The following is a 25,733-nucleotide window of genomic DNA, read 5'->3' on the forward strand; positions in this document are numbered from 1 at the left end:
CCTTGAAGGTTGGAGAGCAGAGAAGTTAGAGGGGGGGCCAGGACGAGCAAAGATAACATAGTGGGTAGATAAGTTACTGAGTGGAGACAAAAGTGAGAATTGGACATGTGGAAAATGAAAGGGACACTCCTAAATGGAATTTCAGACATAAGGATAATTCACTAAATCTTATCTAAGTCATTGTATAAGAATAAGGCAAGGTTGTTACCCGGGCAGAGCCAGGTAACAAAAGGGGGGATGGGTAAATAGTGTTCTAGAATAGGATGTGACCTACGGGATAATTAACTAATAAAAACTTTTTGTTAATTGGTTTGACAAATAAGAAACTGTTTTATTAACCAAACCTGTATGTCCAAGAGTTTATGCACTGCAGGTGAACTACAGGTGAAGACACTCAATCCAGTCCCGTGGGCCACCCGGATTCATATCGCACTGCGGGGGGGGACTCTGGAGAGATCAATGACACTACAGATGGTGCGTTATGGGCCGATTCCAGGTTCTGACCCGTGGAGGACTGAAGGCATGTCTACAGAGGAAGTGGACGAATCTGGATCTGTCTGGATCTGTCATTTGTGGGGAATTTATGTTTGATGAGAATAGTGTTGAGATGAAGGGGAATTAGATTGTAATTTGTTTCAATGATTAAACTATTTTTTAATGAAGATTGTAAAAAGAAAAAAAAGAAAATCCTGAAAGAGGAGTTATGATTCTGATGTAGGTTTAAAAACAGTTGGAGTTAAGGTTGGATTTGATTGATGAAATGTGAAGAGTTGGATAAACATTTATAATTGATTTGTTGATTATGTGTCTATTCATATGATAATCTGATAAACCTCTATAAAAAGGTTAGTTAAGTTCGTTTATACTTTCATTTTTTATGATTAAATAAAACTAGATGTAGAATTGAATGTATAATATTTGATCAAAGGGAGGATTGTTAGAGGAAAATATAGTTTAGATGATCAATTATGTATACATTAATGATTAGAATAATTTATTCTAATACTATTATGTTTTTAGTTGAGCTGTTACTGAAAATGTAAGCAGAAATGAATTAATTGTCTGTGTCTCCTGGGTAAGAGGGATAAGATAGTTTTTCAAACAGATAAGAATGTTTTGTTTAGATTCCATTAGTGGAGAGAAGTATATCCTTTAGACAGGTTGGAATGTAGTTCATGAGGGGAGTGAAACTATCTCCAGGAGTGAATACTGCGCCATTGTAAGGCTGGGAGAGGGTGTGAAACTGATGACGTCATTTTATGTCTTCTTTCTTTAAAATGTAATGTTCTTTGTATTATGGGTCAGTACTCATCAAGAATAAATGCTGAACTTGTTTTTAAGACTGGTCTCTTGCTAATTCATGCAAATGATAAACTTACAACTTATCATGAATTAGAAATGAGTGTGAATTGAATTGGTTTTGGCAACAAAACATAAAGGGATTTAGAATTCCTCTATCAGCGACTTCAAGGAATTGTTCAAAGTGAATCGAATTACATGAGACCGAGGTTTCAGACCGGATGTTTTGGTCGAGCTCTCTCCAAGAAATTTTTTCGAAACAGACACCTATAGAATTGACATCGCCTCCTGATGAATTTTATCGCTTATTAACGTGTACTAATACCTAAAGTTGCATTACAAAATAAGTGTTTTGTGAAAGTTTATCGTCGACTTTTTGAATTTTAAAAAATGACGTTACGTTATGAAACGCTATTTTTTTCCGTTTATCACACAGTCTTCATAGATCGATATCTAGGCTATATATGGACCGATTTAATCGAAAAAAAGACCCAATAGTGATTATGGGACATCTAGGAGTGCCAACAAAGAAGATGGTCAAAGGTAATGAATGTTTTATATTTTATTTGTGCGGTTTGTGTAGTGACGACTATGCTAATTATTTTGTTTACGTCCCCTGCGGGTCTTTTGGGGTGTTACATGCTATCAGATAATAGCTTCTCATGCTTTCGCCGAAAAGCATTTTAAAAATCTGACTTGTTGCCTGGATTCACAACGAGTGTAGTTTTAATTCAATACCCTGCATGTGTATTTTAATGAACGTTTGAGTTTTAACTAATACTATTAGCGTTTAGCATAGCGCATTTGCATTTCCAGAGCTCTAGATGGGACGCCTGCGTGCCAGGTAGGACCAAGAGGTTAACCCATGTTCCGGCACGTAACAGGAAAAATGTTAGCTACATTATGAACAAGATAAAAGACTCAAATGGGGCAGCTACTTGGAACGACAAAGGAGAGTTTATCCTTCAGGGTTCGGTTGTCAAGGGTTCACATATGCTTGACTTGCTTAAAAGTACCACATCTGCCCACAAGGTTGCTGATGACAGAAGACCTCGAGGGTGGCTTCAGTTTCTTAACCTGTTGCTTCTACTCGGGACGCTTGCTCATGAGCCCTTCCAACTCTTGGGTATTCATGTCTTTGCTCAACGATCCTTAATAATCTACTAAAACCTGTCTTCGGCTATTCACCTCCAAGATTGAATCAGAGCATGCATAAATAATCATGCTAACGGTACAGGCTAAAGGTGTACGGAAACGCATTTCCAGCCTGAGGTTACCTTGGGACACCACCGAAAGATTTCCTGATGTGTCATCGTCTGGGGATAAATTGAAAGCATACATTGTGTAACCCTCTGCAAAATCATTTCTGTCAATAGGTAAAGAGAGATCTTTTAGATGCCTCCCGGTAGCCAGGAATAGATTGTAAAATTCTCGCACAGATATGTTGTTATTAAATTGCGGTTGGAAAGCCTTAGCAGGGACCTGACGTCCGTCCTGACACAGAGCAACATACTCTGCATTGAAGTGTTGAAAATTAAATGTTTTTTTATTTAAGCTGCCCGTATTGGAGGCGTGATCAACCAAACCTATAACCACGTATCGCGGTAAAGGGCCTAGAAATAGGTTTTCTTGACTGCAGATTCAGGTATGCTAAAGGTTTTGATGGTAATTCTTTGGAGAGGGTAAAGGGCATTTCCTTTCAGCAAAGCCTGTGAGTGACCCAGATGAACTGCCGGAGATACCGATACTTTTTTAATAAAAAGCGTGGCCCCCAACACTTTTAAGCTAAAGTCCCCATCCGTTGCAGACATTAGGCAAAACTCATCCTTGGCCCTGGTTAATTTTAGTCTTAAATCAACCGCATTTAAGAGTAAACGTTCTTGAAAGAAAATGTCAGAGAGTATAGGGCCTAGCAGATGAAACTCTCGAGATTCTGCACAGTAGCGAGCGCGTGCCTCCAGTCCTTTGTTTGCACCGGTGGATGGGTCTGTCGATTCCATAGAGCCTCCTGCCATATCCTTGCTAAACAGCCCTGCGCTGAATTGGGTCTTGAGAGTGTCTTCAGAGTAGTTGAGTAAGCATTCCATGATGGCACGGTAGGGGTATGTGGCACTGCTTTGACTGATTAGACGTTCCCCCAAAGTCACATCCACTTGGGAGAAGATGGTGGCCACTGGGTAATTAATGAGACACACTTTGGCATGGTTTGCAATATCAGTACCATCTCTTTTGGTCACTTTTAGACGCAAATGCACCAAGGTGTTGTTGAGGTCCAGATAGTTGTCACTGTGGCCTGGTATGAAAAACTCTATGGGGCCGTTGTCTGTAATGGCAGAGAGTGGGGCTATCTCCACATAACTGGACCTCTCTACTGAATGTTGGGTTAAGGGGGCCGTGAAAAGATCAAGCTCTGTCTTTATAGCTTCAGAGGACATGCGGTGTAAAAGAGCCATGGTGCTTGTTCTTTTAGAAAATACTTCCGAGTATTCTTTTTCTGGTTTTGGCTACAAAACATATAGGAATTTAGAAATTCCACTAACAATCAGCTATGGGGGTATGTAATCTCGCTGAGACCTACTTCCCAGGCCTCTGATAACTCTATAGGCTTTGGAAAATTGGTTGTATAATTCGAACTCTGATTTTTACGATATATATGTGCGGACGCATTACTGGGGAGAGTCAGGTAGAAGCCGCTGTGTTCCATTATGCAATCCGGTGTACACACGAATGAGGATGTATTTTATCATGCATGGGGGTTTCAATTAACCCCAGATGCCTCCACCACATCCTGCTCTAATACCCAACTGTTGAACTTTTGGGGCCAGTTTTTCCAGCGGACCAGCACCCATTTTTGATCCTTTTCTCTCTTTTGATCTAGAATCTCCTCCACGTGAAACACTTTGTCTTTACCCACCTGTACCTTCTGTAATTCCTGCTCATAAAAAGATCCCTCTATAAGTTCCCCGTCATAATCTTTTAATATGTAGACCGGGGGTATGCGCGGCAGACATTCTGTAACCGTGAATAGCTCATCACTGTATCCTTGCTCATATTTTTTGTCGAAAACACCCCTCAACTTGGATATACCAACCAAGTCCCCCACAATTAATTTAAAATGTATTTTTCTCTTACGGCGAAGGGGGAGCAAACCATACAGATTTTTAAAGACTTGAAAAGAGTTTTCAGAAGAGACCTCGGAGAGTTTCATCCGTATACTCTTATGGTAACTATTGTTATACCCAATTACTAAATCTTGAACTATATCGATATATCTATACGTGTTGTGAGCTGTAAAATAGCGCCACATCCTCTCCTTCAGAGTTATGTTAAAGCGTTCAACAACTGAAGCTTTCAAATCCGAGCCTGTAGCAAAATGTATTATATTGTGCTTCTTCATGAGTTTCTGAAAAGTATTATTAACAAATTATTTTCTGCCATCAGTCTGCACTTTCTTGGGGGCACCGCCTTCCTTAAAGATAGAGTCAAAGGCCCGGGTCGCCTCTGCACCACTCTTATTTTTTAAGACCCGGACAAAAGCTATTTTAGAGAAAATATCTATAACCGTTAGCATGTAGCGGTTTCCATCATTTTTATCTGCAAGGGCCTGCATGTCACATAGATCAGCCTGAAAAAACTCTATTTCTCGGAAAATGTTTTCTTACGGGCTTATGCAGAGTGTGCGCATCCTGCTCTGATAGCCACTCATTCACATTAGCATCGCTTAACCGGCTACCTGTTTCTTCGGCTAAAGCTCGCTGTAAACGTTCCTTGCCCCCATAAGACCCAGAATTAGAGGGATTATAATAAATGTTTTTCAACATCTGCTCTGCCATCCTTCTTTCCACTCTGAGGTACAATAACGTTAATGAGCCACTTTCAAATAACGACAACATTTAATTTTAATTTTTGGGATTTTTATTTTCAAGAAAACATTATGTATTACGTATACAGACAATTCAGAATTCGTTGCAGGATACATGTCCCCTCTTTCTCAATGATCGCATCATGCAAAACCCTGTATATTTGGTTTAGATTAACAGGTTTGTTTCGCTGAATTTTTACAACACACACATCAGCTATAAAAGTATATAAACAACAAATATGATACATGTTACAATTAAATGGTGTTTCAAACAAATAAAGTAAAATCTTAGACAAGGTTGTTTCTAGTTCTTCAGAATCACCACCAAGCCGGGTTACCATTTGTGTCCATTGTAGACACTCGCCCGCATGTCGTACATGATTCATGATTTGTTCCATTTTCAACACACGCTCTACATTAGTCCCGGAATTGTGGGTTGTGTAGAACGATACATTGTTCACTTTATTTTCAATAATTTGATGCATAACTTCTTGCCCGAGATGGCATAGCAGTTCAGACGTCTTTTGTCCTCGTCTTGTCGTGTCCTGTATATATATATTTACAACTTTTTTTCACATACATTTTATTTTTATTTTCCATCAACACATCTTCAAAACACTCTCCTGCAACCCGCCTCACCAATTTATATTTATAAATAAGTATTATTTACCTCAAATCTGCAATCCTCCAAGAAGCTAGCCAGAAGCTAGCCAGAAATTCCAAGAAGCTAGCCAGAAACTAACCAGAAGCTAGCCAGGAGCTAGCTAGAAGCTAATCAGAAGCTAGTTCAGAAGCTAGTTTGCTTCTTTACTGGCAAATCGTTAGTATTCAGCTAACCACGGTTTGTGGTCATCAGCTATCCTTTAGCTCGAAAATCTATCGCCAGTTTTGTACGGCGCAGCGCGGCTCGGGAACGGAACATACCGGACCATTTTTTCTCTCCATGTCCTTGGATTTCAACTGCTCTCTGGACATTCATTCCCGGATCTCACAGCTAGCTAGCTGCTATCCGTGTGTCTATCTGCTCTCGTCGATTCCGGAGCAAACATCAATTACTCCGGAGCTAGCCTGCTCCGTCAATCACTCCTGAGCTCCGTCAATCACTCCTGGGCTGCAGTCACCTATCCGGACCCGTTTTACTGCCTACGCGGAGCCCCACCGGGCCTTCACAACTGGACTGCCGACGTTATCTACCCGAAGGAGATCCGGCTGGCTCCTCCGTCGCGACGTTACCTGAAAGCCCATCTGCGGCCTGCTAACTGTTAGCTGTCTTACCGGCTGCTCTCAGAATAGACAATCGGACAATTTATTTATTTTTAATATTATTATGTTTCTTCTTGGGCCTCTATAACTATATCTATTGTTTTTATTTTATTTTTGTTGTTGTGTGATTTGGACTAATCCCCTCTACCACACGGAACCCCACTAATCTACTGACGGAACGCAAGAGGTGGCTAACAACAGACCTCCATCCTATGCTAGCTTGCTACCGATGTCCTGGCTAGCTGTCTAAATCGCCGTGATCCCCAAACCAACCACTCCACTCACTGGACTCTTTTGATCACTCGATTAAGGATGCCTCTCCTTAATGTCAATATGTCTTGTCCATTGCTGTTCTGGTTAGTGTTTATTGGCTTATTTCACTGTAGAGCCTCTAGTCCTGCTCACTATACCTTATCCAATTTATTAGTTCCACCACCCACACATGCAATGACATCTCCTGGTTTCAATGATGTTTCTAGAGACAATATCTCTCTCTTCATCACTCAATACCTAGGTTTACCTCCACTGTATTCACATCCTACCATACCTTTGTCTGTACATTATACCTTGATGCTATTTTATCGCCCCCAGAAACCTCCTTTTACTCTCTGTTCCAGACGTTCTAGACGACCAATTCTTATTGCTTTTAGCCGTACCCTTATTCTTCTCCTCCTATGTTCCTCTGGCGATGTAGAGGTGAATCCAGGCCCTGCAGTGCCTAGCTCCACTCCTATTCCCCAGGCGCTCTCTTTTGATGACTTCTGTAACCGTAATAGCCTTGGTTTCATGCATGTTAACATTAGAAGCCTCCTCCCTAAGTTTGTTCTATTCACTGCTTTAGCACACTCTGCCAACCCGGATGTTCTAGCTGTGTCTGAATCCTGACTTAGGAAGACCACCAAAAATGCTGAAATTGTAATTCCAAATTACAACATTTTCAGACAAGATAGAACTGCCAAAGGGGGCGGTGTTGCAATCTACTGCAAAGGTAGCCTGCAGAGTTCTGTCCTACTATCCAGGTCTGTACCCAAACAATTTGAACTTCTACTTTTAAAAATCCACCTCTCTAAAAACAAGTCTCTCTCCGTTGCCGCCTGCAATAGACCACCCTCTGCCCCCAGCTGTGCTCTGGACACCATATGTGAACTGATTGCCCCCCATCTATCTTCAGAGCTCGTGCTGCTAGGCGACCTAAACTGGAACATGCTTAACACCCCAGCCATCCTACAATCTAAACTTGATGGCCTCAATCTCACTCAAATTATCAATGAACCTACCAGGTACCCCCACCCCAAAGCCTTAAACACGGGCACCCTCATAGATATCATCCTAACCAACTTCCCCTCTAAATACACCTCTGCTGTCTTCAACCAAGATCTCAGCGATTACTGCCTCATTGCCTGCATCCGTAATGGGTCAGCGGTCAAACGACCTCCACTCATCACTGTAAAACGCTCCCTGAACACTTCAGCGAGCAGGCCTTTCTAATCGACCTGACCGGGGTATCCTGGAAGGATATTGATCTCATCCCATCAGTAGAGGATGCCTGGATATTTTTTTTAAATGCCTTCCTAACCATCTTAACCTCTTAAGTCGACCCTCTACTTTTTTGAACATTCTGTTAAAAATCGCGCAACATTTCAGCGCCCTGCTACTCATGCCAGGAATATAGTATATGCATTTGCTTAGTCTGTGTGGATAGAAAACACTCAGACGTTTAAAAAACTGGTTAAATCACTGCTGTGGCTTTACCAGAACGGCATTCACATCGAAAAGCACAGGAAAAACTGATCACTGAAAATGGGAAAATATATCCATGCGCTACTTGAACCCATTGATAAACGTGAACCACAATTAATTGACTGAGGTTGCAGTACCTACAGCTTCCACACGGTGTCTAGAGTCTTGTCATTTCCCTTCAAGTTTTTTCTTGGTCAAACACATACAGGACACCGTATCTCCTCCGGTCTAGGACCGGATATTTTCGTTGAGTTTCTAGCCGGACATTTTTCCAGACGGACAGCTAATGATCTTTACATCGCCTCCTGATGAATTTTATCGCTTATTAACGTTTACTAATACCTAAAGTTGCATTACAAACGTATTTCGAAGTGTTTTGTGAAAGTTTATCGTCGACTTTTTGAATTTTAAAAAATGACGTTACGTTTTGAAACGATGTTTTTTTCGTTTATCACACAGTCTACATATAACGATATCTAGGCTTTATATGGACCGATTTAATCGAAATAAAGACCCAAATAGTGTTTATGGGACATCTAGGAGTGCCAACAAAGAAGATGGTGAAAGGTAATGAATGTTTTCTATTTTATTGTGCGGTTTGTGTAACGCCGAAATGCTAATTATTTTGTTTACGTCCCCTGTGGGTCTTTTGGGGTGTTGCATGCTATCAGATAATAGCTTCTCATGCTTTCGCCGAAAAGCATTTTAAAAATCTGACTTGTTGCCTGGATTCACAACGAGTGTAGCTTTAATTCGATACCCTGCATGTGTATTTTAATGAACTTTTGAGTTTTAACTAATACTATTAGCATTTAGCGTAGCGCATTTGCATTTCCAGAGCTCTAGTTGGGACGCAAGCGTCCCGAGTAGAAGCAACGGGTTAAATAAACATGCCCCATTCAAGAAATTTAGAACCAGGAACAGATATAGCCCTTGGTTCTCCCCAGTCCTGACTGCCCTTAACCAACACAAAAACATCCTATGGCGTTCTGCATTAGCATCGAAGAGCCCCCATGATATGCAGCTGTTCAGGGAAGCTAGAAACCGTTATACACAGGCAGTTAGAATTTCCAAGGCTAGCTTTTTCAAGCAGAAATTTGCTTCCTGCAACACTAACTCAAAAAAGTTCTGGGAGACTGTGAAGTCCATGGAGAATAAGAACACCTCCTCCCAGCTGCCCACTGCACTGAAGATAGGAAACACTGTCACCACTGATAAATCCACCATAATTGAGAATTTCAATAAGCATTTTTCTACGGCTGGCCATGCTTTCCACCTGGCTACTCCTACCCCGGTCAACAGCACTGCACCCCCAACAGCAACTCGCCCAAGCCTTCCCCATTTCTCCTTCTCCCAAATCCATTCAGCTGATGTTCTGAAAGAGCTGAAAAATCTGGACCCCTACAAATCAGCCGGGCTAGACAATCTGGACCCTTTCTTTCTAAAATTATCTGCCAAAATTGTTGCCACCCCTATTACTAGCCTGTTCAACCTCTCTTTCGTGTCGTCTGAGATTCCCAAAGATTGGAAAGCAGCTGCGGTCATCCCCTCTTCAAAGGGGGGACACTCTTGACCCAAACTGCTACAGACCTATATCTATCCTACCATGCCTTTCTAAGGTCTTCGAAAGCCAAGTCAACAAACAGATTACCGACCATTTCGAATCTCACCATACCTTCTCTGCTATGCAATCTGGTTTCAGAGCTGGTCATGGTTGCACCTCAGCCACGCTCAAGGTCCTAAACGATATCTTAACCGCCATCGATAAGAAACATTACTGTGCAGCCGTATTCATTGATCTGGCCAAGGCTTTCGACTCTGTCAACCACCACATCCTCATCGGGAGACTCGACAGCCTTGGTTTCTCAAATGATTGCCTCGCCTGGTTCACCAACTACTTCTCTGATAGAGTTCAGTGTGTCAAATCGGAGGGTCTGCTGTCCGGACCTCTGGCAGTCTCTATGGGGGTGCCACAGGGTTCAATTCTTGGACCGACTCTCTTCTCTGTATACATCAATGAGGTCGCTCTTGCTGCTGGTGAGTCCCTGATCTACCTCTACGCAGACGACACCATTCTGTATACTTCCGGCCCTTCTTTGGTCACTGTGTTAACAACCCTCCAGGCAAGCTTCAATGCCATACAACTCTCCTTCCGTGGCCTCCAATTGCTCTTAAATACAAGTAAAACTAAATGCATGCTCTTCAACCGATCGTTACCTGCACCTACCCGCCTGTCCAACATCACTACTCTGGACGGCTCTGACTTAGAATACGTGGACAACTACAAATACTTAGGTGTCTGGTTAGACTGTAAACTCTCCTTCCAGACCCATATCAAACATCTCCAATCCAAAGTTAAATCTAGAATTGGCTTCCTATTTCGCAACAAAGCATCCTTCACTCATGCTGCCAAACATACCCTTGTAAAACTGACCATCCTACCAATCCTCGACTTTGGCGATGTCATTTACAAAATAGCCTCCAATACCCTACTCAACAAATTGGATGCAGTCTATCACAGTGCAATCCGTTTTGTCACCAAAGCCCCATATACTACCCACCATTGCGACCTGTACGTTCTCGTTGGCTGGCCCTCGCTTCATACTCGTCACCAAACCCACTGGCTCCATGTCATCTACAAGACCCTGCTAGGTAAAGTCCCCCCTTATCTCAGCTCGCTGGTCACCATAGCATCTCCCACCTGTAGCACACGCTCCAGCAGGTATATCTCTCTAGTCACCCCCAAAACCAATTCTTTCTTTGGCCGCCTCTCCTTCCAGTTCTCTGCTGCCAATGACTGGAACGAACTACAAAAATCTCTGAAACTGGAAACACTTATCTCCCTCACTAGCTTTAAGCACCAACTGTCAGAGCATCTTACAGATTACTGCACCTGTACATAGCCCACCTATAATTTAGCCCAAACAACTACCTCTTTCCGAACTGTATTTAATTTATTTATTTATTTTGCTCCTTTGCACCCCATTATTTTTATTTCTACTTTGCACATTCTTCCATTGCAAAACTACCATTCCAGTGTTTTACTTGCTATATTGTATTTACTTTGCCACCATGGCCTTTTTTGCCTTTACCTCCCTTCTCACCTAATTTGCTCACATTGTATATAGACTTGTTTATACTGTATTATTGACTGTATGTTTGTTTTACTCCATGTGTAACTCTGTGTTGTTGTATCTGTCGAACTGCTTTGCTTTATCTTGGCCAGGTCGCAATTGTAAATGAGAACTTATTCTCAACTTGCCTACCTGGTTAAATAAAGGTGAAATAAAATTAAAATAAAATAAATAAATAACACTTGTAAGTTCTCTCAAAAGAAAAAATGTATTTATTCTCTCTAACATCGTATACACATAGTTACCCATTGCTCTACATCTAAGTAACAAAAATGTCACTCGGTCTCTTGGGGTTTATTGAGCCAGAAAGTCATCACATCAGCCTCCCGGTATTTGTTATCATCCACCAGGGTGTGTCGGATTTCTTTGAGTTTCTCGTGGATGTGGATCGCCTCCTTCAGTTCATGTAGGAATGCCTCTGTTACCCCGTAAACTCTGGGGATAGATGGCACAAGGCCCATAGCCTCCAGGGTTCTGACCAGCGATGGTATAAACCTGCAGGACCAAAGTCTTTTCACCAGCGCCTCAAAACTGTTGACGAAGTAGTATCTTGGGGGGTCGCATAGGCATGGATGCCTGCGCTGGCTGGGGTGATTAATCTCACAACCGATGCATTTTTCTCGTATATATTCTCCAATCACCACGTCTAAAAGCGTGGCTACAGAGGCCTTGATGGTGTCCACAAAAATAGTACTGACCACCCCATCAAACACGTCCTCAGGCTGTGTACATGTAGGGGGTGTCGAGGGTCTTACCAGGGGGGAGTAGAATGTAGGGCTGTGCGGCATACAGTCCTTAGTGTCGGGCCCCCATTACGTTTCGGAGTTCTGGTATGCGTTAGGAATATCCATGGTTAATACGTAGGTGAAGAACTGTAGGTTTTAAGGACCCTCCTTTTATTGTTGAACCAGCCCTCGGGGTATCTGGGCGTGGTTAACGCAGCCGCTTACCTAGTTTTCTTAGGGGCTGACCCTTCTAACGATGTACCTTCTTGGGGCTGCTTTGAGTCGTAATCCTCCGGATTCGTATATACTATGCACTTCTTTAGCCGAACAATGCTCTGGCGCTGTTGGCTCTGTACAAACAGAGCGTCCAACAACTCCAACATTTTCAATTCCATTAAAGGCCAACTTTTAAAGGGGATAAGCATGCGAAGCCTAAAATCACCGACCAAACCGCCATCCCGGATGTTTTGGTTGCGGATTTCCTCGGTGCTGATATAGAACCACGCAGCCACAGGGAAGTCCATTCTTTCTCTGTATTTTCACCCTGTGAAATACTCTTCCTGAGGTGTCCGGGGTACCTTCCCAACGGGTCTCGTAGCCTGTGAACAAGCTGTAACCCTTGGTGATACGTCTCAGTTCGGGACACAAAACCTGGCGAAAAACCGTCCAGTCTTCAACCCCATAGGCCACTCCTAATGTCTGGTCGGTATATTCTTCTCCTTCGTCTACCGTATAGAGTTTCACTCTACAGGCCAAGTAATCAAACAGATAACCCCATTGCTGTCTGTTAGACATCAACACTTCATCTTTCAGCGCCGTTGCGGGCGGTATCTGGGTTCTATACACATTTAGAAACCGCTTTTTTGGAGCATCGTATATTGCGGCTGTATACTTTGCCCTTTCTCGATGTTTCAGACGCGGTCCTGCCTCCGAGGCTACAGTCATCACAGCTTTGCCACTGATCGCAAAATCCATGTTTAAAAATAATGTTTACGGTTCTGGGTTCGCACGCCTTGTTCTGGACATTTATAATGCATATGCCACAGCCCAATACCCCAGGACATTCCTGCTTCATCAGATAACAAACATAAGGGCAATAAAACTGAGGGTGGGGGTCATACACGTTCCAAAAGTTCAAACACTCAACCCCCCCAGTTCAACCAGGCCCCTAGACATCAATCACCATGACTACTTCAAAGGATGCCATATAGATATAAAATAACACACACCCTCTAACACGTGACCACAGGAACAGGAGGGACAGGGGCGGAGCCCCATATTTGGACATGCACACGTCATCATGACGCAGGGTCATAAATCAATTACTTTGACGCGTGCCGTCTACTTTAATCTCTCTAACAGTAATCCATCATTTATCACTCCCCCATCTGCGCCATCGATGCCCCCGTCCTGCATGATCTCTCCCATAGTACGCATGCTCGTCACCCTGGCCAGTAGTGCCCTTATGTCGCCCACCGCCAGCAATTTCCCCACGGTATGTTCTTCAAAGCTTCTGATCCATTTACCCGCCCCTTCATGTAGATCTGGCAGACGGACATCCAACCCCTCCAGGTCCCGTGTGGCCCGTGGTGTATAGTGTCCCTGAGTGCCTTTTATTAGGTTTGGAAACGGTTTTTTATAGAAACCAGGTTACTTTCCCGACCCTTTTCTACGAGCCCCAAGATGGTTTTCAACAGATTCACTTCTCATGTCCTCATGTGTATCCAAGACTGGATCTTTTTCCTTTTGCTGTAGCCTTCCCTCACTCATTCCTAGTTCTATTTCTATTCTATCACATTCCTGTAGCTTTGACCTTTGATCTTCTAATTCCTTTTCCTTTCTATTGTATCTGTCGCTCTCTTCTTCTTCCTCTCCTGAATCACAAAGACTCTGTTCTGCTTGGAAATCTGCTAATATTATTTCCTTTTCATTTTTTACTGTTTCCATTGCGGCCAGGGTTTTTCTCACGCCCTCATAACAATTGAAACCTCCTTCTGTGTTTGGATTCTTCACAGTCTTTTTTCTGTCCATTGAGTGAGAGAGTGCACATGTTGCCCCAGGCGTGACAGCCTCTTCTCTTTCTTCAGTCACTTCTACCTCACCTCTTATGTCCACGTGTCCAGTTATTATCGGAAATTGCCCATCGGAATAAAGTGGGGGGTTAGTCACCCACTCTTTTCCCTTCGTTGTTTTGTCATCTTTCTTCAGCATTTCTCTTGCCGTTTTCATGCTTTTTAACAAACCAGTTCCTTCTTCTTTGAACATTTTTAGTATTTCATTCTCTCTTTCTCGTTTATTTCTCCTTTTTTGCTTCTTGTCCTTTGGTTTGTAGTTCTTTATTAGTGTCTCCATGGCCGCTGGCCATTTGGTGGTTAGCTTTCTTGTGCCTTTCTCCCATTTTATGGAAGTTTTTATTATTTCTTCTTTGCTCAAGGGATGCCTTGCCCCTAAGATCTCTACTGGTGTCTTATTCATTTCATTCGTTTGGTTTGTTCTGTTATTACGGTTTTAATCCATTTTTAAGATCTTTATCTAACGTCTTATTTTTACCTTTATTTATTTGTATTATTTATACTTCTTATCTTTACTCTATTTTCTTGTTGTTTTGATCCTATGGTTAATTTATTGATGAGGCCTCTCTTTCTTTCCTTTCTTACCCTGACCACAATATTTTGCACCCCTCTCTGCCCTTCAGGCTATTTTTAGATCGTAGTCTCTGCGAACACAGAGTGACTAGCGTCTGTTTTTCCTCTTACTCTACTCGCGCTGTTTATGAATTCTTAATGTGTCCTGGATTTTACTTATTCATGTTCTTTATCTTAATTAACCTAGATTTGTTTTATCGTTATAGTATCATTTCAGTTTATTAGAGATTCTGCTTTCTCTTTTGTTGTACACTATTCGCTTTATACTGTTCGGTTAATGCCTCTTTAATTATTCTTATCTACTGTTTGTTTTGACACCTTTTTATTATTCTTATTACAGTCGCTTACCACTTTATCACATCAGTGTTTTTATCCTTTCTTATAACTTATTTTACTTTGATGTTCCTTCATTTCGTTCCCTTTGCCTAATAGTAGTTAAACTATGATAGGGATCACTCTGTAAATGTATTAAACTGTGATAGAGGAACACTTTTGGCCAGTCAGAAGAAGTCAACGGCACCCTTCTTCAGCTTTATACTCTGTCACAGGAGGGCTGCGCGCTCCCTCTTCTGGACGTTCTGTCTAAACACACACAATCTGTCCTTCCTAGTGTTCTATTCTTACACAGAATTATATTACAGCATTTTTCTCATTCATTCGTTTATTTTCATTCGTTCATTCAATCCTTTTGTTTTTACCTAAAAACAATTCAGTCTTTCTTTATTGACTTAATACACTTCCTCAACATAAGCCTAGACTGATAGGATTTCTGTGATATGCCAAGACTACTGTCTAATCGGATCAGCTTGTCTTCATATCCTATTCATCCACCCCGTACTGATCTTTATTTTATGTTAGAGCAATATCGTGGCGTGACCTACTGATTTACAAACCCCCGTTTAGCTAGGCGGAGCGTTTTATATTCGTAGGATTTCCTTTTTCAGTTGAACGCTGCACAATCAGGCCAGCGTTCTTCCTGCGTTCTAAATATTCACCTGTTCAGTCCCCCGCTTTTTCAGCCCACACAAAAGTCCCCAACATAAATGGCCCAACGAGAGGGGCAGTCCGAATCACACACCCGACACGAGTCGCTCGCCCAGGTTGATCGAGGTGTGTTTACGCACACCCCAAAACAGATCCTGAAACGGTCGAACCCGGCCAATCAAACCAGACACGTGGGTCCGTTCAAGCAGTCCGACCAGAGCAAATGCCCGCCCCCTCCACCCAAACACCCGACAGCGAAGTTCACAGCCCCCGCTCCCTCAATCACTATGTTAGAAATTGGATATGAAGATGGGTGAGCCGGTCAAGGATCGATTCAGACTAAGTGGTAAATTTTATGACAAGTAAACAGTTTATTCAGAGTGAAAATATCTAGTACAGCGTAATTACGGCTCTTCCGTTAGTTCGTGTTGGAACAGCAGGCAGAGAGCGTAAACAGTCAGCACAGCCCTTATATACGTCACGGAAAGTAGGTTGACTCTAGGAAGATCGGATCTCCGGATTGGTTCAGCTGGTTGTAGTCTGTAGTCTTCCGCCATTGGCTCAGTTGTCTGTCCGTCATCGTAGAATCTTCTTCGGGCACACAGTGTTCGGTTAAAAGGGAGATTATGTGTGTAATGTGGGAGCTATCCTGTAGGGGACCCCACAGGCTTTACTGTGAAAATACGTTGCTATGTGTTGTCTCAGTTATAACAATGCAATAGCCATGTATTTAGCAGTAGATTGGTCTCCTGCATAATAGCAATTCTTTACAAAACCCTCTCTTCACGTCTCACCAGAGACGTGACACAACCTAACTAGATCCAGACACAAAGAGAAACTTCTCCCAAAAGGACTATGAAATAAGGCACGGTATTAAACAGAAATAGATATTTATGTATTACCATCATGTTCTCCATTCAATCCCACTATGTACTAAGTTGGCTACCAGCCACCTAGGAACTTACAACCCTCATTTAACAGAGCGGAGAACAGCTCAAAATAAAAGTAAGATGATTGTCCACATAAGCCAACTTTTTCCCGCAGGAAAAAGTTGTGATACCCTCTCTTCACATCTCCTAAGAGATGTGATATAGTCCAGATACATTACTCCAAGCAAAAACGAAAACATAATCCAAAAAGGAAAAATATCCTAAACTAGGTATGTCTATCCGGAAATGGCCCCCAAAGAAAAATAATTTCCCCCTCTTCCCATCCCAGATGGGACACGACATACAATGGAGAAGCTTAATCAATAAAAGCAACTGGATCCCCCTCCTAAAATTGCTGCAAAAACTGAAAGATGGGTCTCATGCTCCATACCGTTATCTCGCACCTGGCTCCTGTTATCTAACCAAAAAGACCGCTTGTTCTCGCAACCCCACGCTCTGAATGTGCCCTTCCTTCTGTATTTTTCCAGCATGAGAAAGTTCCATGGCCCTGATACTTTTAACAATGTTTCAAATCAGCTAGGTAGCATAACACATACATACATCCACACAAGGCAACAGCAGATAATATTCAATCATATATATGGTATTGGCTATAATGTAAAATAACCCCAAGGGTGTGAACAAAAACTCAGCAATGAATCATATAACAGTTACAAAGTTTAAACTACCTTCATGTCAAAAGAGAACAGCTCATTCAAAAACAGAACAAAAGAAAATAGTGTGAAATTTAGGTCCCCCTTTTGACTCCCGCTAGGGTGTCACTTATCAAAAACAGGATAAAACTTTATTGTTATTGACATGTAAGATGTAGGATAAAACTTTGGTCATGGAAAACAGAGTAAAGAATTATTAGAAACCATCTGGTCCTCTCAGCTACTCCTATCCTGTACCAGGTGGGCTCCTTGCCACCCAGGGACTCCAAACCATGTGTCATCCTCAGTCAGTCCCATCCTCCCCTGAAAGCATGCTTCCGTATCGGCATCGCCAACTGGAGCATCAAGCAAAGGCATCATGCCTGAAGCCCTCACCACATCTGTAACAGACTTCTCAAAACACGGTATGATGCAAGCAGCACATCACATCAATAACAAATAATACAAGAATTAGGGTCAGAAATCCAGTAACCATCATACCAGTGTACTTACCAAACCAGGCCAAGAGAACAGACTCCTCCACTCCCCCTTGTGGACCTCATCTTAGCAGATAGTGCATCAACCCCGCCTTAGACATACCACCATCTGGACTGGTATTAGGAATATACGTGCAACATTGTTTACCGAACATCTTGCAGACGTCCCCCTGACTGGCAAGAAGCATATCCAAGGCAAGTCTATTCTGTCTGGAAACCCCAAATGTGGCCTCAAGCTGTTCAGACATACTAGTGAGTGCATCACGGGAGTAATTCACAAAACGCTGTTGATTATAGTAGATATAATTAATCCATGCAGTCTGTCTAGCATCCACCATGGCTGGACCCATAGTGGGTAGTAAGTGCCAGAGTCCATCATTCCTACCCAAGGCCTGAAACTCATGAGGAATCCCCACTGGCACTCCCAACAGGTTAGTGTGTATGTCAACTACATCCTCTGTCCATGGAGCACTACATCTATGTCTCCCATGGGATGGAATGTGTTCAGGTCCCCTGGTTACAGAACTCAGCAGCTGTTCAGCAACAACATCAACAATGGTCAGTGGAATTATCAAACTGGTCAGACCACACGTACCTTGCCATTCTCCTCTAAGAATGGGTCTCAGCACTCTTTTGGCTCCACTCATCCAACATACATCAGCCAGACCACTAGTTTGGTTTAGGCCTGTAACTGGCCAAGTGGAATTAATGGTTATGTTACTCCTGCAATCAGCTTCAGGCAATCTCCCATAATCAATGCCATTACCTATACCCGTGATGCACTCGTAATTGCCCCCATATGCCTCAACACCCCAAGAGGCCCGATGAGGAGGTACTGCAGGAAACACAAGGCTCAAAGAGGAACAGAGGGTTGAATTGGGCTTAACCTGGTAAAAACTTCTCAAAATACACAACCACCCCCCTCCTTCTCCTACAGCAAATGGGTGTGTAGCCAGAACAGGTCTATCATGACTACAAATAATACAGTCCTTTCTTCTCAGGGTTTTAGCTGTGTACCTCATATAAGACAGCCACAAATTGTCCCTACTATCAAAACCAGTCTCAGTTTCTAATTGATCCATAGCCGAATAGTCTCTAACATTAATTACCTGAATGGTATTTTTAACACAGTGGTGGTAGAGGAGTGTGTCCGGTTACCTCCGGTCTTGGCAGTACCTTAATAGAAAACACACCCATCATGTCTGTCCTCGTCCTTTGTAGTCCGAGGGTGTGAGTGCCTGCATCAGAGAGCTTAATAGTTTTGATGGTTAGTAGGATTTCATCACCTCTACAAAGTTCAACATTGCTCCCAGGTTTCCCCATATCATGGAAAACCTATCCACCCTTGTGGGATCCCCCATGCTATAAGGATACCCTCTTCTCCAATCCTAGAACTGTCCGAAGTCGGTTATCATGTAATCTCTACTCTAACTTCTTGTCTACCCAGATCTAGGGATCTCTTATGCTTATTTTGGAACAAAATACACATCACTTAGCCAGAGCCAGACACATCTTCACTTCTATGAACAAAAACAGGGGTGATAGGACAGGTAGGGTTACTTCATTCGAGAGTTGGCCCCCGGAATTCTGTTAATTCCAGTTCTTCTCCCGAACTCTGTTTATTGTCCGACAGTGAAAAAATGTCTTACCCTTCCGCCGTGCGATATGAATCTGGGTAGCTCTTTCAGCTAGCTGTCACCAGGGGTCTTCTATGGTCCCCAAGCCTCTGGGACTGGATTGAGTGACTTCACCTGTAGTTCACCTGTAATGCATAAAATCCTGGGCATACAGGCTTGGTTAACAAACAATTTCTCATATGTTTTATCTGATTATATCTTTAACTTCTATGCCCAATTGTTAGCTTACATTTTTTTTTATTAGTTTCTTATCCAATAAGCCCCATCTTATCCTAGACCACAATTTACCCATCCCCCTTTTGATACCTGACTCTGCCCAGGTATCAACCTTACCTACTCTAAATAATGACTTAGGTAAGATTAGTATATTATCCTTATGTCTGACATCATCATGAAGGAGCCCCTTTTAGTTTTCCACATGTCCAATTCTCCCTTGGGCGTCAATCCAGTACCAATTCCCTGTCAAGTTTCTTATCTACTTAAGAACTATCTGCGCTACTTATATATTTTCTTAAATATATATTTACCAATTTAAACCTTTTCTCTCATATTTCTCAAATACCACTAAGCTTCTAACTGTTTGACTTTATCTAAAATCATGTCTATGAGTGTCAATCTCTAAAGTCCTTACATTTCCTTAATCAACCTAACAATAATCCTAAATCATCACAGATGTCCTATATACCTGTTAAATTTAATACTTTTTTTTTTAAAGCCCTAATGGTCAAAAAAATTCAAAACAAATGCTTATCATATCAAAATCCTTCCTTCAAGGACCCTCAGTATTCTATCTGACAATAACATGAATTTAATATATGTTGCAGAGTGCAGAATTCCTTATCTACAGTAATTTATCACCCCTAAGAACTGAAACTTATTTTTCTATGTAATTCCCTGCCCTATTGGCTTAATATATCTCCTATCCTAACCTCCTAACCTAAACTCCTTTATAATGAATTTACCTTAAAACTAGTAACTCAATATGACCACATTCATTATACCAATGACTCTCCCCTAAGGCTGATCAGACCCTAGAAGACAGTCATGATAAGGTCCATGAGTCAACCCACCCTTTTATAGTCAAGTTCTATACTACACTAGACATATTAAAGAACCCTTTATCCTTAAAATCCAAATTCACTTGTGTAATTTAAAACTCATAAAATAAAAACTCATAAAGTTCCATATTTGAGCGTGTCTCTTTAAAATACCTTTGCACCAAACAAATAGTCCTAACAAATGTTTTATGTGTATATATTTGCAAACCTTAATGATTAATCAAAACTTCCAGGCCTTTCCAATTTGGTCGTTTATGGCCTCATTCTCCCCAAGATTATAATCCCTGATATTTAATAAAAAATAACGTATTTTCCCTTGGCTCCTTCAACTCACATTTACATCTCAATAAAACAAAACACCATCTGCGTGTTCCTCAAGGAAAAACAACTTGCCCCTGTTACGTATGTCTACGTATCAAGGGAAATGTTCAAATAACCAAATTCAACCTCGCTAGTTTACCGAAACATGTACAATTATGTTTTACCATAGAGGTTGCTTTTCACCATTAATACCCTGACACCGTTCCACATAATGGAAACAGTGCTCAAATTCACTGGTGCTATTCAAACGATCAAACCAAGAATCAACAACCATCAGAATCCACCATCACAATGTTTTATGACTCGGACATCCAATCCCTCTCTCTCACGGCCCAATTACAGTCCAAATAAACGCCACAAATCAATGATACCAACCCAGCGAATCAGCTGCTAGTTTTTAGCATCTTTCCTGACGATTTACATACTCCTTTTTAACCTGTTGCTTCTACTCGGGACGCTTGCGTCCCAACTAGAGCTCTGGAAATGCAAATGCGCTACGCTAAATGCTAATAGTATTAGTTAAAACTCAAAAGTTCATTAAAATACACATGCAGGGTATCGAATTAAAGCTACACTCGTTGTGAATCCAGGCAACAAGTCAGATTTTTAAAATGCTTTTCGGCGAAAGCATGAGAAGCTATTATCTGATAGCATGCAACACCCCAAAAGACCCACAGGGGACGTAAACAAAATAATTAGCATTTCGGCGTTACACAAACCGCACAATAAAATAGAAAACATTCATTACCTTTCACCATCTTCTTTGTTGGCACTCCTAGATGTCCCATGAACACTATTTGGGTCTTTATTTCGATTAAATCGGTCCATATAAAGCCTAGATATCGTTATATGTAGACTGTGTGATAAACGAAAAAACATCGTTTCAAAACGTAACGTCATTTTTTAAAATTCAAAAAGTCGACGATAAACTTTCACAAAACACTTGAAATACGTTTGTAATGCAACTTTAGGTATTAGTAAACGTTAATAAGAGATAAAATTCATCAGGAGGCGATGTAAAGATCATTAGCTGTCCGTCTGGAAAAATGTCCGGCTAGAAACTCAACGAAAATATCCGGTCCTAGACCGGAGGAGATACGGTGTCCTGTATGTGTTTGACCAAGAAAAAACCTCGAAGGGAAATGACAAGACTCTAGACACCGTGTGGAAGCTGTAGGTACTGCAACCTCAGTCAATTAATTGTGGTTCACGTTTATCAATGGGTTCAAGTAGCGCATGGATATATTTTCCCATTTTCAGTGATCAGTTTTTCCTGTGCTTTTCGATGTAAATGCCGTTCTGGTAAAGCCACAGCAGTGATTTAACCAGTTTTTTAAACGTCTGAGTGTTTTCTATCCACACAGACTAAGCAAATGCATATACTATATTCCTGGCATGAGTAGCAGGGCGCTGAAATGTTGCGCGATTTTTAACAGAATGTTCAAAAAAGTAGAGGGTCGACTTAAGAGGTTAAAAATGTATTTCGAAATGTTTATCAACTTCTGAAAAGTGACTCAACATTAATGCCCGCACCTCCTTCTAAAGGACACTAACCATTTTCTCTGTCACCCCCAGTCAAGACATCATTTCCGTGGCGACGGAAACCTCGCGAGTGATGTCATCAACAAGCGCTCAATCTTGACTCATTTCGCAACGATTTTCAACTCATTGTAAATAATGGGTGGCTGGGTTCGATAAACCAAACCTAATTTATCACATCTGTTGAATCCTGAATTAGAGTTTACAACATCAATCAACATCTCTCAATTCGCTAATCTTATAAAAATATTTCGATGGACACAAATCTATCGTAATTGTTCCCCCGTTATTATTCAGAATTAATTTGATTTAAGTTACTGTCTCGTCTTTGAATTAGCATTTTAATTACGACTGTTTTCCCAATGTATTATTCCCAACAAATCATTTAGTGAACAGACATCGCCTTGCATCAAAATCTCCGTTCTTATATTGAGTTGAATGAATTAGTCTTTCAATTTGAACCAAACAAACTATTTAAAACGTTCAGTTTATATCTTATACCAATACTAGTGACTATAACTTTCTCTGCAAAACAACCAGTTCAATTACAACCAAAAACTCAGACATATATAACTATACTTTACACCTCAGCTGGGAACCGAACCCCGGCCTCCCACGTGGCAGGTGAGAACTCCACCACTGAACCACCAATGTTTATGGAAGTGAGATTCTCCGCAAATAGACCCAATTTACAGTTATCTGTATTTGTTACTCCGGCATCTGAACAACAGAAAATAGCACTAATTTAAACGCCCAAAGTTTTCCCTCAATTAGGATTCTCATTAATCTCGCTCCCTTCGTATCTGACCCTTCTTTCTTAAATACGTGAATTTTGTTCTTTTCTGCCTCTTTCTCTCTTAACCTCTTCAGTCGACCCTCTACTTTTTTGAACATTTTGTTAAAAATCGCGCAACATTTCAGCGACCTGCTACTCATGCCAGGAATATAGTACGTTCATATGGTTAGAATGTGTGGATAGGAAACCCTCGGACGTTTTTAAAACTGGTTAAATCACGACTGTGGCTATTACATAACGTGCGTTACATCGGAAAGCGCAGGAAAACCTGATCACAGAAAATGGAAATAAATATCCTTGCGCCACTTCCAGCAATTGTTAACAGTGAGCCGAATTAGATAAGACCGAGCATTCAACTCCCACAGCATCCCCATGTTGTCGAGTATCTTGTGAATTTAATCATCTTTGATTCTTGGTTGAACCGAAAGAGGGGCACCGCTTACCTCCGGTCTCCGCCCAGATCATTCCGGAAGAGCTCTCTCCTGAAATTTTTTCCAAGACGACAGCTAATGATATTTACATCGCCTACGGATGATTTTTATCGCTTATTAACGGTTACTAATACCTAAAGTAGCATTACAAACGTATTTCGAAGTGTTTTGTGAAAGTTTATCGTCTACTTTTTGAATTTTAAAAAATGACGTTACGTTGTGAAATCGCTGTTTACATATAACGATATCTTGGCTTTATATGGCCCGATTTAATCGAAATAAAGACCCAATAGTGTTTATGGGACATCTAGGAGTGCCAACAAAGAAGATGGTGAAAGGTAATGACTGTTTTCTATTTTATTGTGCGGTTTGTGTAACGCCGAAATGCTAATTATTTTGTTTACGTCCCCTGCTGTGCTTTTCTGTTGTAGTGTATTGGTGCATGCTATCAGATAATAGCTTCTCATGCTGTCGCCGAAAAGCATTTTAAAAATCGGACTTGTTGCCTGGATTCACAACGAGTGTAGCTTTAATTTGATACCCTGCATGTGTATTTTAATGAACTTTTGAGTTTTAACTAATACTATTAGCATTTAGCGTAGCGCATTTGCATTTCCAGAGCTCTAGTTGGGACGCAAGCGTCCCAAGTAGAGGCAACAGGTTAACCCACATTCCATTGTTTTCAGCTGAACTGCGGATGGCGGTTCCCCTCCTAAATGACCTTCCTGTATCCATTTTAGCTTTAATCCCTCCCAAACTTTCTTCATGTGCTTCCATTGTCCCTTTCCCCCTGATCTATATTCTATTTTTTGTTCTAGGAACTCATTAAACCTCAGCTTTGGAGTATTGGGGGTCGCCATTGTGAATTTGCTTTAATCGTAATTTTATTTAATTCAATCGGAATTTAATCGTAGTTTTAATCGGAATTCTCTCCTTTTATCTGAATATGGTTAGCATATACTTCGCCCGACGTTGATTAATACCCACGATGTACTCGAAGAGACACTGCTGCACGTGCTCTGTCTTTTCTCTGAGCTTCTCCTTTGTATGTTTTAGTTCGAGAAAAACGCATGGGTCGGTATGGGATTTGTGGAGCGCACAACCAAGGGATCTATTCGACTATTTAGTCTCAATATTTAAATATTATATTCAGATATTATTTCAATTATACATCAGTCATTTTGTTCCTGATTATACATTTAAATTTGAGCGATTCTATAGCAATTGTCTCTTATCTCTTTAGGCAATATCAACAGGAATGAAAAAAGCGAAAATCAGTGTTTTAGCCCGGCGGCTGTCAATCAAGTTTGCACGGCCATTCGACTACTGGGGTGGCCTTGTCTATCAGCACGTGTGCATAATGGCCCAGTTACGTATCCCCACCTAGCGGTTTACTCCGCGACAAACGTTTCTCTCAATTTAATTTCCCCGGTCTCAAAATCATGGAACGCAAACTCTGGTTAATATGTTTTCTCAATACTACAGTCATTCATACGAAATTCACATAGAATTTCCAACATTCATAATCGTGTCCTTTACATGTTAAAACACAGCCTCTGCTTTCCCTCACCTCTATACACAACCCAATATATATATAATTAGGACAGTTTTCTATGCAGATTTCAGAACAAACAGGGTCCCGAAGGAATTTAACATATTGGTCAATCACAATTCACTCATTCCTATTAAAATAACTCAGTACAGGCCAATTAATAAAATTCTATAACAACTGTCAGAACACAGAAGTCATAGGTACATATTAACAGTTACAAATAGACAAAACAAGACAAAACATACAAATACTGGTTATATCTCTGACCTCTATTAATCGATTAATCAGACCGGACTAAGCGGATTTACTGGATAGAATTCAACTCTAGAATCCAATTCTATCCCCTACTGATCCCTATCGAATTTAACCCCTATCAGAATTAATACACGTTATCTCTCTGACCCCTGAAAGCCGATCCTTATCAGTGAATTTCTATCGGACTGAGCCGTGCCGGGTCGCAGGACAAAATTACCATTTCCCCCCTCGGTGCCAGATTTAATGAATAGTAATTAACTATCCCCTTACCAATCTCTATTCATGATTTATATCACACTAACCCCTATCAGAATTACTACACATGTAAAACCCCTATCGGAACTGAATTTATATATGTCCGACCCCTATTGGAACTATCTAGGCCTTTAAGTGATCTCTCATCAATTGAAAGC

At 41.3% G+C, this 25,733-nt stretch overlaps 1 long non-coding RNA gene across 1 annotated transcript; it reads right to left on the reverse strand.

The window, feature by feature from the left end:
- Positions 1-15,999: 15,999 nt before the first annotated feature.
- Positions 16,000-22,422, reverse strand: LOC135565254 (uncharacterized). Its single transcript, XR_010461421.1, has 2 exons — positions 22,281-22,422; positions 16,000-21,171 (listed from the first exon to the last, which is right to left on the reverse strand). It is a non-coding gene; the product is annotated as an uncharacterized LOC135565254 (long non-coding RNA).
- Between the last annotated feature and the right edge of the window lie 3,311 nt (positions 22,423-25,733).

Source organism: Oncorhynchus nerka, linkage group LG27 (genome assembly GCF_034236695.1).
Source record: "Oncorhynchus nerka isolate Pitt River linkage group LG27, Oner_Uvic_2.0, whole genome shotgun sequence".
NCBI lineage: Eukaryota > Metazoa > Chordata > Actinopteri > Salmoniformes > Salmonidae > Oncorhynchus > Oncorhynchus nerka.